The 13,615-nt window shown below is 41.8% G+C and overlaps 1 protein-coding gene across 1 annotated transcript in view; it reads right to left on the bottom strand.

The window, feature by feature from the left end:
- Nucleotides 1-9,943, bottom strand: part of klhl29 (kelch like family member 29) — a gene marked incomplete at its 3' end in the record, with an annotated part of 210,032 nt that extends 200,089 nt beyond the window's left edge. Inside the window, 1 exon segment of the mRNA XM_084000631.1 lies at nucleotides 9,882-9,943.
- Nucleotides 9,944-13,615: the final 3,672 nt, after the last annotated feature.

Raw genomic sequence — 13,615 nt, 5'->3', positions numbered from 1 at the left:
CCTCTTGTTTATTCATATACCTTAACGTAACCTAATCAGATGTTTTACTGCACAGTAGGCACTTCCAAGCACTGCATATGCTTGAAAATGCTTGGTAATTAAACAGCTTTTTAATCAACAGATAACCTGTATTACTTTCCCTATGAATTTGTTATTTTTTTTAATTTTTATCAAAGCACCGCAGTGAAAAATCAGAGGGTTAGATACTGTACTCAAACGCTGCCTTTGAAAAGTTTGTAGTAGAAAAAGGACGTACATTATGACTTTGTGAAGTTATTTCAGCACGACGAGAAACGTCATCATCAACTGAAATGTGGACAGAAAATGGGGAATGATGAATGTGCAGCAATAATCCTGGAGAGTACGAGAGGAAAAGAAAAAAAAAAAACATATCAGTATGGTTGCGTTGAAATGCCCCACGAACCATACATCCAAATCAGATTTTCAGCAATTACAGGAGACAGCGCCATTTAAATCATCGGCCCATTCAGCTGTCATAGAGCAGCACATTGTACGTGTCACTCCATCCCAGCATGCTTTGCTCCAGGCGTGCATCTCAGTGGTGTTGTGTTCGACGTGTCTGCTTTAATCTGATCCCAGTGGGTGGCGGCAAGTTTGACAGAAGCAAAAAAAAAAAAAAAAGTAGATCATATTCCACACAAAAACAGTTGAGTGGAGCATAAGTGGTGTGATGAGATGGAATGGCGGTGAAAAAGGTTTGTGACAGGCTCGAGTGAACTCACACTGGTTTCTTTTTAAAAATCCGGTGTGTTGTCAACAGTCTGAAATCAGGACTTTAAATAAAATCTGTAGGTGGGATCTCTTTGGGAACACCTGCGAGACAACTGCGCTGTGAGACGCCAGCGTTTTGATAGACTGTTCGCTGACGCACGTGTTTGTCTTTCATCAGCTGGTCTAGCAAAAGGTCAATATGTATAGAGAACGCTTCTCGACTGCTCTCCAAAGCCAAGAACACCTGCTCGCTGATAGCTGAAGCACACTTCAGTCAACACGCTCGCTGCATACTGCACCGACTTCCCTGCTCACATTCTCTATGCTATAGTGTCAAGCTTTTTTTTTATCAACACAAATCTCTGCTTCAATCTCAAAATCAATTTTACAAGCAGCACTTCCATTTTTCAGTTTACAACTTGAAGGGAAAGACTGTTGGGCTGTGCGAGCGGCGAGGCTGATGTGAATTTTGATTATTTTAGCGAGCAGCGGGAGTTAAACCGAAGGTTGATTTGTTTTGCCTGAGCGATATGCAAGGATTCTGGGAGAAGCTTTGATGCAGGGTTGAGGAAAATAACATATGGTGCAGGAATGCGCATTTAACAAGTGTGGGGTCACCTCTGCTGAGCCCCTATAGGATCTCTTTGACATCTGCTCTACAAGTGTCAATCCATAAAAACTGCATGAGGACCCTTTAATAGTCTTATATATGTGCACCAAATGTGCAAACTGTGTGCAGTCCGGCTAAATGCATAATGACCTGTCGCATGCCAGTGATCTCTCAGTTGTTTCATGTCGGTTTCGGCTCTCGCATATCTGAAATCATTCATCAATAACCATTCAGATAAATGACACAAGCGCTTTACGTTCCCGGTTAAGTGGAAAATGCATTTCATTTTTCTCATCGCCTCGAGCCGAGCCAGTGTGCAAGCCAACTATGGCACCTTAGTCATGCTTGTGAACAGCAGTGGAGAATGTCGTAAAACATCTGAGACATCCCCTACATATGTACGGATAGAGATATGTGCCATAATGAGTTGCACTCTGCAGATGGCTGTTAAGGCTTAAGTCAACATTAGGGAGATACCCAAATAAAAATTTTGGCAGATGAGACTTGCAATTAATTCAGAGTAAATTTTAACGCAGACCCATTGACCGCAGATGATAAGAAGGTACATCTGAATTCTTTGATAAGAGTCCCTGCTGGGAAATTAATTCTGGCGGAGAAACACTTGGTCCTTACAGAGCTGCAATGTAATTAATGTTAAAAAGGAGTTTCTATAGCGGGCATAGAAATTGCTTTCCTTTCAAATGTATCTCTGTAAATCTGAAAAAAGCGGCTGGAGCGGGTGGGCCGAGGCCATTCAAAATGTCAGTGTGTTTTTGAAGTGATGCTGGACAGGGAGCTGCCACACTGTGCAACAGTTCGATCCAGAAGGCAAATGGAGAGGAAATCATATCTCTGACTCACCAAACAGCTTGAGTCAGCTGAAAAAATTTCAAATGCTCGGCTGAGTTCAAAAGGCAACGGGGAAAAAAAAAAGCAACAGCATTAAGTAGTGGTTTTTATCTCCATCTCAGGCTTTGCATATCACAGTGTGTGGGCACTGTCTTCTGTGTGTCAGCGTGGATGTTTGACAGTGCGATAAATCAAGTCGTTACTGGCCAGATGTTTAAAAAAAAAAAAGAAAAAAAAAATTACGACACCCCAAAAAAAGCAATTAATAAATAAAAAAAGCTCTGCAAAGATGAAACGACCTATAACTCTGCACTGCTCAAGACGTTAAGCGAAACAATATACCGCATCTGCTGTGATGACTACCTAGCAACCAATGATGCACTAAAATATGATATGTGATATATGCCACACTGCCTCTTACATAGCCACAAAACAGATACCCAGTATAAAAATCAATATGGCATCAGTTGCATGAAGGCCGAGCACGCGAGGGCGTTCAGGTGTAGATATTCTTAAGTAAGGAAGCTGACACTGATATCGTCAGGCTGCAGGACATCTTCACCGAAGGGGGATATGAAGGTTTGGTAACAGAGGGCTCAGGGAAACCATGGCTGACAGGATTTCATGGATGAGTAGATGGATGGACGGACAGCTGGAGATACTAAACAGTCGTCAGCTTTCTCTTTGCGTTATGTCACCGGCTCACTTTCCCCGGTTGAATTGCCAATTTAAAATGAGAAATAAAAAAGGGAGATATTTCAGAAGGGCTTTTCAATAAATGAATACAACCCGGTAGAGCATGTTTTTTTGTGTTTGTTTTTTATGTCTGACAGTTGGAGTGAATGATTTTTCATTGCAGGTGTGCTTTTCTAAAGCCCGGTATTTCTTCAGCTCATGCTTCTATCAATAAATTGCAGCTGGCAATGCTAAACACAATGAGATCCAAGATGCTTTTTTATTTCAGCTGGATTTGTCATGTGTTGTTCGTCCTTAGCTCAATGTCACTGTGGCCTGTCCTGTACAGGCAGGACTGAGTAGGAGGGAGATGTTTTAATTTTTCTTTCTAGTTAAACAAAAGTTTCATGAATTTAATTTAAAAAAAATGTTTCCAAACTGGGTGACAGTTTCAGACCACTTAAAAATGTGTACTTTCTTTTTCCCACAAAGAACATGCAATGGGTTTTTTTTGTGGCCAATTCAACATTATGCTACTCTTATGTTCTATTGGAAACACAGCACAATACAGCTTATAAAAGTGGTTATTCAGACACAACCATGAGTCCATAATAGCGTTGGAGCAGCGAGCACTGGATCTTTTAAATGGCAAACTGGAGACATTTTATATTCTGAGCAAAACATGATCAGACAGTTCAACTGAAAAGACTTCAATGTGGGAGTATTGTCCTTATTTCCACTTCTTCACTTCTGAGTGAGGCCACTGCAGGAGAACTATACTTCCATACTCTTCCTCTCCCTTATGATGCGTTTATGCCGTGCAGTCCCTCAGGGCACTTTAAGGAAAAGAGACAACACTGATAGCGCTGCTGAAAGTGCCAGCATGACCCATTCACAGATATTAGCCTCAATGGCCTGGATAAGATGCCATGCCAAACCCCCCGCTGTGTGTATGTGTGTGCGTTTGTGTGTATCAGCCTCTTAGGATTCTATGCTCCTTTAACCGTGGGCCGACCCCTGCGGTGCCGTACGTCTTAATCACTCCAGGGGCGTGCAAGAGACAATGTCTCACTGTTTGTGTGACAAGAATATAACCGGGTGGGTGTGACTGTAATGGGCTCTTATGTATGTGTGTTTATGTTGCACCTTGGTTATGGTTTGGTACCGGCATTGGAACAGCAGAGAAAGGAAGCCATTTTTATTACTTAGGAAGAAGCCGAGCGCTGCGAGCACCGGAGGTCGTCTCATGAATGGCAGCGGGGGGGGGGGAGGCTTTTGAAAACCCTGACCTTGCTCCCTGCTTCGCTCCAACTCCCTCCTGCATACCTGACTGCTCCCTGTGGCAAAGACAATATCAGACATCATGGCCAGGTCAGAGGTCACATCATTAGTGACATTACTTTTCTGCTTAGAACATGCCTTTACCCGAGACTTAACCCCACCATTTTCTGTCCGTACAGCTAAATACTTCAGCATGCAGCATCCAGATGAATGGCCCCTCTCAAGGCTGTGTTTTCCCTTTCATCAGCAGGTGAGCACTCCACGCGTTAAATATGGTGATAGGTGCAGACCCATCCTCAAGTGGACTCAAAAAGCAGACTGTTAAACATTATGTAAGGCTACTTCAGCTGCGTCGAGAGCGAGCCCACAACGTGACTGGCCGTCAGCCACCACTAAAATCCGTTAATGGCTGCGTTTCCTACTTCCATTTAAGAAGATCTTGGTGCTAAGAGATTCTTTAGAACACGCTTAAGCCTCCCATGAAAGAAAAACATGTTTCCCAGAGTTGCACTTAGTTTAAGATGATCTTTCACTAAGAAGGAGATGTAAGACTGCAGCAAGTCTTCTTAGTGACCAAACACTCACAGATCCAGTCACACTAAGGAGATTTTAAAACAGTGTGCATCGTATACATGTTTTATGTATGTGTGCTCACAGCTGCTAAGAAAAATAATAAAAAGAAGGAAAATAAGTGAGGGGAATAACAAGTGTGTTCCTGTATGTGTTTTTCACATCAATCACACATATAAAATGAATCATCATGACTATCATTGATCATAAGGGCAGATACAGTATCATGCATAAGGGCATTAAAGGGACAACGAGGAGTTTGTATTTGGTTATAAAAAAGTCTCATATTAATGTGGATGAATCTATGTTACCCACACTTATTAATGTGTCTATTTTCAATAAATATATTATTTTGTCTTTATAGTTATTTTGTTATTATTATTTAGTGGTCGACTCACCCAGCATTTCCTACTTTCTGTTTCGTGGACGCTGCCCAGCGGGTCATGGGAATAACGCTGTCGAATCGCCGTTTATGATCGGAACTACGACGGTATCTGATCATCTTCAAACCTCCGACTTTCATTCTTGATCATATGAAAACATTCTTGGCAAATGTATTCGCTTTCCTCCGTCTTGCGCCGGTCCAAGAATTTCACCATGTGCGCTGAGGCTCATGGGAAATGTAGTGTGAAAACACTTCGCTTTCCAAAACTCCTTGTTGTCCCTTTAAGAACTCATCTGGGAAACGCCCTTTTCTTAACGCTCCTTCTTAGCCGAGCAATTCTTATGTGTGTTCTAAAGTCCTTAAGATCAAGAGATATGTCTGTATCCCCTCACAGCAGGATGTCCATTAGGTAGAGGCATGTGCATATGTGAATAGAAACAAAACTTTATGCATTATTTCATTTTTTCTGGATGGATTATTCATTTCTAATATACTTTTAAAAAAATATCAGTGTTGGTTAAACAACACCTTTATCGACTCGTGAAATGTAACAGAGCACAATTCAATGCTATATCACTAAATTGACAACATGTGGCGGTTTGTTACAGTAAATGGAGGTGTGATTAGAAATGCATGTGTGAAAGTTCTTTCACTGGCAGCAAATCCCAAGGCTGTTGGTTGGACCATGAAACACACTGGGTCCATAGTGAAATCTCTCAGAAATGACCGGGCAGATTGCCATGAAATTAAGCATGAATATTCATGAGCCACAGAGAGTTGTTTTTTAAATGATTTTAGTGACACTGAGCCTTTTGTCTACTGTCATCACGCCAAAGTTAACTTTTGACCAAAACTTTTGTCCGTGATGGAAGTGTGGAGCTGGAGTAATTCATTAAATCACTTCATTAGAAAACTAATCTCATGTCATCAACTGACAAAAACATTTTAAGATGTCACCTGGGACCCCAGGGCGCTGGAATAGTCATTTTCCACAATTTCTAAACAAGTCAATCATAAAATTATCCACAGAATAATCATCACTTTCACCACTAAATGAAGCGCATTGAGAAACTGGAGCCCCGACCTTGGCAACAGTATAATCTAAATCCAAAAAAAGGTCCACTCACTAGTTTTTCTCTCAATATTACATGTTAAAGAATAACTCCTCTCTGTCCTCATGTGTCTTTTGTAGATGGTTTGTATTTGTCACTTATGAAAATGAAAAGACCCCAGGAAGAATAGCTGCTGCCTCGCAAAAGCTAATAGGGATCTTAAAGGGATAGTTCACCCAAAATTAAAATTTCACTCATTATCTACTCACCCTCATGTGGACTAAGGGCTGGGAGAAGTTTCAGAGTCCTCCGTGCCTTCTCTGAGTTACGGGGGGGTCCGTGCAGCAGTATTTGTCCATATAATGGTTGTCAATGGATACCAACTGTCTGTCCATCTTGTATTGAAGCCCCGACATGAGAAATTGTTCCGGAAAAAATTAAATAAGTCTATATTTTAAGCTTGTTTGTAGCGGAAGCTCCCAGTGTCTCAGTTCACTACTCTTCCTGTGTCAGTGCAAATCTCGCGTGATTTGCACTGACCGGCAGAACAATTTCTCATGTCGGGCTTCAATACAAGAGGGACATTACAGACGAGCAGTATGGAGGTATTTGGATGGTTTTTGGTGCGTCTTTTTGGATGAAGAAAGTTGGTATCCATTGACAACCATTATATGGACAAATACTGCTGCACGGACCCCCCCCCCCGTAACTCAGAGAAGGCACGGAGGACTCTGAAAATTCTCACAGCCCTTAGTTGACATGAGGGTGAGTAGATAATGAGTGAAATTTGAATTTTGGGTGAACTATCCCTTTAATAAACCAAACTAAACCAAACTTATACTTATTTCAGGTAAGGAACCATGTTATCCTGGTGGACCTATGACATGCCAGCTCTGAAACCATTATTCCAGACAGCACTCCCAAACAGGGGCTCAACATCATGACTATAGATAGAAACACGAGCTCAATATTAAAACCGGTGTTAAAATTTAATGCTCTGCCTAAAGTCAAGGTCAGATCTGTGCACCAGCACAAACTGGAACTTCTTGTCCAGCTGCAGAAGAAAAAAAAAAAAAAAAGGTGACCAGTGGTTTATTAGCATTCGCTGACAGGATGGAGTCACTGCACACACCTCACTCTATTTGGCTGCACTCGGCAACAGGAGAGATGTAGCTTTCTTTCTCATTAGTTACTGTTGAGTCCCCTACAGTCTTTTATTCGCCACCACCCCCTCAACCTTCCTCGCAGCCAGTGCGGCAGGCTGCTGGCTGATGGCACCTTTTGTCTGAGTGGCTCTGTGTGCTACCAGGAGACTTGTTTTCCTCCTCACAGAAGCTTGTCATCTATCATTACTCGAGGGGGCCTTGAGAATGATTCCAGCAGACAGCTCCAGCTTACCGTCTGGGGGCCCAACGTAAACAGCACACTGCCGGCCAAACAAGGGTGATGATGACCATTACTTCCCAAGGTATGTGGATAAAAAAATACTATAAAAAAAAAACTTATTGTGCTCTGTTCCAGTTAAAATTCAAGAGGCAGGCTTGGCAGGCTGTAGGACATTTTTGATCGTTTGGATTTGTCATTTTTCTATGGGTAAAGAAAAAAGAAAAGAAAAGAAGTTATTCTCTTCTCTTGTTCTCACATTCCGCCGTGAGGATTTGGGGCACAGTACCACCAAGAATGTCTGGAGCGGTTAAAACAAACTCTGGGATCAGTCGCTCTCTTAGTTAAAATGAGAACAACAGCATTCACACTTGGCTCTGCAACAAATAACCACACCAGGCCTGCCTGGCGGTGAAAATGCGAAGTCTGTGTGTGCTGGTCCACGCTTAATGTGGTGCAGTTTGTTTGGAGTGAGAACAGTCACACCGACTAATGGAAAAACCCCAAACCACTCCAAGGTTTATAGGAATACGGAGACGGATGGTGACACCTCGCAGCCGATGGGTAACCGCTGGATATTCTCAAAGACATTTTCGATTAGTGGTTGAACGCGGGGTATTTAATAGTAGAGTTTTAAAGTTGAATCCCCTTTCCTGTAATATTAACTGGAAGGTGTAAAATAAATACATTACATCTTGTCACTTTGTTAGATTAAGCTGAAACTCGACTAAATGGACTGATCGTGATACAGAACTACACGTCGACTGCAAAACAATAAACTAAAGAAAATGCAGGTCATGACGCTATCTTGACAACTTCTAATTTCCTGCCACTGCAGCTGAGCTGAAATCAGCTGAGGTACAGGGGACGGAGGAAGAACAAAGATTCTGGACGGTCACAGTCCGAGCTTGGAAAACTGACAGCAGCAGCAGCAACACATGGCATTCCTTTTGAATGTGGGATTTCTAACCTCCACACACACCTGGCTGTGTGAAGAGCAGCGTGAATGTCAAAGTGTCAATGCAGAAAGTCTAAAGGAGAGGGAAGGAGGTTTCAGATGTTGTCCGACCAACCTGACAAACGCTTGGCGCGCAAACGTTTCCATGTTGAACTCAAGCGCTCCTCATCAATTTTAACACTTTGGGGGGTTGAACCTATAAATGGTAAATACCAGTGGTAAACTGAAGAAAAAAACAACAACAATCCTTTCTTCCTTCTCTACTAGACGTTTTCGACACCTTGGCAGCAGAATCGCACTAAATAAAAAACCAGTGTGGTTCAGAGTCGACCACAGAACAGGTGTGCGCATGTGATCTCAGGTGAGCCTTTTAAAATATACGCAGCGGTATAATTAATTTCCCAAACTGTGAGAGCGGAACCCAGCATGGACTACCACAGCTCTGCTACCGAGGGGCCACGGTATGAGCAGCTTCCCACAGCACATGAAACCAAACACCACTGAATTATTTTACACCTGAAGCCCCCCCAGTGAGGGATGAACCCCGGCAAAGAGCACACATAGTAATGAGTCCTCTTCATCAGTGATGTGCTGACCCAGGACGGGCATTACACACACTAACACACACACATACACACATACAGACACAAAGCCATACCCCCCTCCCCATGTGCCTGTGGCGCCCGCGCCTGGTCACCTCGCTCAGGGATCAAAGGCAGTGTGTCGTTCTAATCAGTCCTCGCAGTGGGCAACCCCATTAATTCAATTCTATTTCATCAGCGGTGAGCAGACCACCAGAGGGGTCTGCGCATTCCTAGGGTCCTGCGATCCAGGAGTAATCCTATCACTTAATGACCTGAGATCAGACTCTAACCCCCGTAATTGCTCCGAGACCGACTTGTTTCTTGCTGACAAGAATTGCGAGATCTTTGTGGCTAAGAGAAACAAAGACAGACGCGGCTCATTTTCTGGACACGGCGGGGAAGTCAAGCAGAATTAATGACGCCATATATCAAATAATTCCAGACGATCGACCCCCCGCTAAATCAGGCCAACGCCACAGAGCATGTACACTCGCGCACAGTAAGCTGTATCAAAGGATCGAGCCCCGCGCATTAATATAACCTGACAAATACCACTTTGCAATCTTAGAGTTATATTTGTTATGCTTCACATAAACTAATTACTTTGGAATATAACAATAATGTTAGTGTATAAAACAAATGACAAAAGTCCAAAACAGTTTATGTGGCAAAACAAAGGCAATGAGGGAGAATATGAATATGGAGGATATTGCTCTTTTGCATCATGCTGTGTGGCTTGTCGGTAGCATAATAAAAAGTTTATTGGGACATGAGATAATGAGCTTTTCATATCTTACCGTACCTTTGGTCTCTGGTGGATGGGGATGCTCATCACAGACAAATTAGATCTTTGGAGTATTGCCGTCTACACCTGCAGAAACAATAACAGTTGGTGAACATGGTGGGGCTTTAAAACAGAAAATGAAATGAAACAACTATAAATCTGGCGCTAATATTCTCATATTCACCATCTGGTAACGACGACAAACCAGACAACCCTTCACTCAAAAGAATGGGGGGGGAAAAGAAAAAAAAAAGCAAACTCACTGAAGTGTGGAATAATCTGTATCAAGAGATTTATTAGTGTAATCTTTGGTCTGGAGAACAGATAAACGACTCCACCGAGACCGACACCACTGAGCAAAACCTATCAATAACTCTCCGACTGTCCGGGGAGAACGTTAGAGGTCAACGCCGAATAATTCGGCAGCGGAAAAGGTCAAGCTGAAAGCATATGGTAGCAGTTGAGAAGAGCTCTCTGGTAACTGGTAGCCAATAAAATAAAAACATCACAACAATTACATGCAAAACCCGAAGGCTCTAGCTCTTTTTTAAGATGACCACAACGGAGAAGGGTTCGCATGGGAGATGACACTTCAAAGGCCCTCATTGTCGAACTTAACAATGGCGCTGGTGTTCATAAAAACAACCATCATCTGACTCCTTCACTGTGGCAGCCTTTGGAAGTCACCACGCCATGCTTTGTGTGTGTATGTGTGTGTGTGTGTGTGTCAGTGGGATAGGACATGTTTTTGTTTGGGGGAAAAAAAAAGAAACATAAAAAATAAATGGCAAACTTTGGATCACAGTAGAATAAAAACAACAGACTAATGTGGCAACAAATGGATGAATCTCTAAAAAGAAAGAAATAAAAGCCATTATGTGTCACTCTAATGTTTTGGTGATGCATTATAGGCTAGTTCTCATCCCAAATGGTCAAAATGAAAATGTCATTTCAAATGTAGCTATATAATCTCAAAAAAAATCTGTGTAAGCGCCACATTTTGACAGAATCCTCTCACAAGAGGAGGGCGCTTTCTTCCTCAACCACACAGTCGGAGGGGGTCCATCACAGATCAGGAGGAGATCCAGCTCTCTGCCCCCCAGAGCAGTCTCCAGAAAGCAGAAAGCAACGCAGCCATGTTGAACTCCAAAGGGCTGTGAATTCGGCTGTTCTCCCCTCAGTGGAAAACCTCGCTTTGCTTTCTCGAGGATTACTGCTTTTTCTCTCGAGCGACACATTAAAAAACACACAGCCAGAACGTCTCCGGCCGGTCTGTTAACATTCTCCGAGGGTTCCCCAAGTCTTTGTGGGAAAAGTAGTAGTCTATCTGGTTGAGCCGATGAGGTAGATTGAGAGAGAATAAAAAAAGGTGTATTTTGATCGCGTCGCTTGTTTGAATTCGAAGAAACGCAGCAGAGAAAGAATCCGAGAGCAGCGTGCAGCTCTGCAGGAGTACAGCGTGAACGGTCTGTGATCGTCCTGGACAGTTAGCGATCACACCGTTTGTGTTTAAACGGGCAAATTTCCCTCTCTTTTCCTAAGATGCGCTGCCAAAAAAATATTGTAAAAATGACTGAAAACACTGGACTATCTGCTCTCCCTCAAAATAATACAGATGATATAGACAGTTCTCAGAATGAGCTGCAGAGTAGAACCATATGTCTGAGACAAAGCAGACAGGGAAAACCTTTTCAAAGAGTGAAAAGTTATTGATTGCTCATTCATCATGTTTTGCTGACTCTACTTCCAAGTCGCATACATCACCTCTGACTTAATAGTCTGTAGAACATGATTTTGACTGCATATTTTTTCTCTTAGGATGAAAAATGGCGAACGAAAGCATGCTTCTTCTTTCTTATATGAAGAAAAAAAACTCTGATTTCCATTGTGATGATTGTGCAGGAATGGAAACAGCTACCTTGCCAAATCTTCCTCCAGTGGATGATAAAAGACAGTAGCTCGCTGATATAAAACCTATTTCTTTCCGCCAACCATTACTTTATAGAGCTTAAAAAATAGTGTCTGAGTGGTTCTGAAAAAATAATAAAAAATAAAATAAAGATTGTTTATGTAACAGTGCCAAAATGATCCTAAGTGAGATCTCATTAAAAGTCAGACTGTGTCCAACTGTGCACATAGGACATATTTTCATTAAAGTTAAGTAAGAGTGTTATGTTCTGTGGCTACCTCTTGTTTTAAAGGATAATTAAAACTATAAAAAACATTGATTCAACTAAAAACCATACTTCATGATATAAATACTCAATAAAGTTTAATGTCCCAAAAATTCTGGAACTTGACCAGTTACTATCCGGGGCAAAAATGTAGCTTGGCTTTGTTTGTGATGGGTACACACACAGAATCTGGCATTTCTTTCTTGCTTTTGTTTTGTGTTTTTTTTTTTTTTTTTTTACTTGAAAATGAGTTTAAACCCCACAGGAAAATGTTTACTTTGCATGAAATTAGAGATGTTTTCCATTAACTCCACACAAAGCAAGATCATTAACTAGCTCATTGACTTCTCCCTATAGAATTATATTTTGTCTCCTCTTCCTCTTTTTAACTTGCCCGTCCATAATGAAAAACACGCAGTTTGAGTCTAAGGAGGACATAAATACTTCATCTTAAAGATAGAGCGAAAAGAAAATGGAAAACATTAATCCTCTTTCAGGACCTGGACTGATATGGAATAATAGAACTTGTGTCAAATGATTTTGCTTCAGCACCAACACATTGTTCAAGAAATCATTTCAATTTATTTTGCACAAGACGCTGCTCCCTAATTCACAGGACGTACAGAAAAGTTCTACCGTGCCAATTATTGTAAACTCGTCAAAATACAAAAACCAGCAATAAATCATCTATGTAATTATCAACTGATTGAAACAGCTATCTAACAGTGGAAAACACTTGAAAGCATAATACATCAATTTTAATGGCATTTCTTAATCAGAATGCTCAGCAATCAGCAGAGACCAATTAGGGCCTGAGAGATAGAGACTCGCCATTAATAATCAAACTTGCCTGCCATCACATTGGATCCATTTTTTTTTTTTTTTAAACGGGGCTGTCGAAGCTTTTTTTCCAACAAGAACTATTCATTTCAGAGGACGGGCGCTGTTGCAAAGTTCAATATGGCCACGAAAACAAAGAGCGGTGCTGCTCCTGGAGCTGAGTTCTTGTGCGAGCCGAATGACCACCAACTGATGTGACTACAGTTTAAAGATTTCTCTCATAAAAATTTCCAAGTGGTAACAATTTCAGGTCCAGAGAGGAGAAGGAATGGATAGGACTGTGCTGCAAATGCTGAGAATTAGAAATGTCTATTCAGGAAAAGCTATAAAATTACACCCACGGCCACGGGCACAGAGCAATGACACGAGCTATCTTTACAAAGCCACCTTCAGCTGCCGTCTTATTAACGTTATGGTCAATTTTATCACGGCAAAATGTCCTGTGTGTCTGTGTGTCTTTGAATACAAAAAAAAAAGAAAAAAAAAACTGCCAGGCTGCAACACATAAAATATACGAGGTGCACAGAGAGCGTGCAGGGGAAACACTGCCCTTCATGTCTTTCCAAGCAGGAGCTGAGTTCTGATTTTTACTGTTCATTTCCTTGGCTGCCGATATGAGCGGCAAATCACTTGACTTTCAAGTCCACTCCAATGAACTCACTGTAAAGGTGCAAAGAGAGGTTAAGTAACTAGGCTTCAATTTAAGAGCAGTTTGAGCAATGTCCCTACGACTGCTAC

Source organism: Trachurus trachurus, assembly GCF_905171665.1.
Source record: "Trachurus trachurus genome assembly, chromosome: 24".
NCBI lineage: Eukaryota > Metazoa > Chordata > Actinopteri > Carangiformes > Carangidae > Trachurus > Trachurus trachurus.
Note: the sequence above shows the minus strand (reverse complement) of the source record. Positions and strands in the feature narration are given on the sequence as shown.